The sequence below is a fragment of the Apaloderma vittatum genome, unplaced genomic scaffold (genome assembly GCF_000703405.1).
Source record: "Apaloderma vittatum isolate BGI_N311 unplaced genomic scaffold, ASM70340v1 scaffold13732, whole genome shotgun sequence".
NCBI lineage: Eukaryota > Metazoa > Chordata > Aves > Trogoniformes > Trogonidae > Apaloderma > Apaloderma vittatum.
In genome coordinates, this window is record NW_009704227.1 from 9,213 (window position 1) to 9,493 (window position 281).

The following is a 281-nucleotide window of genomic DNA, read 5'->3' on the forward strand; positions in this document are numbered from 1 at the left end:
CGCACAGACGTGCCCGGCAGGGCGCCCCGCGGCGGGGCGAGCCACGGCCTCCAGAGGCAGGAGAGACGACGGCATTACCTGCTGCACGTTTAATAACCACGACTTACAGAATCATAGAATCAGTAAGGCTGGGAAAGATCTAGTCCTCCCGTCCGTCAGTTCGTGAGCTCTGGCTGCAGAGATGCGAAGTTGCTGCGGAGCTGATCCTCTTCAACGAGAAGAGGTGTGTGGCTGACCCACAGGAAGGCTGTGCCATCCAACGAGATCTGGGCAGGCTGGAG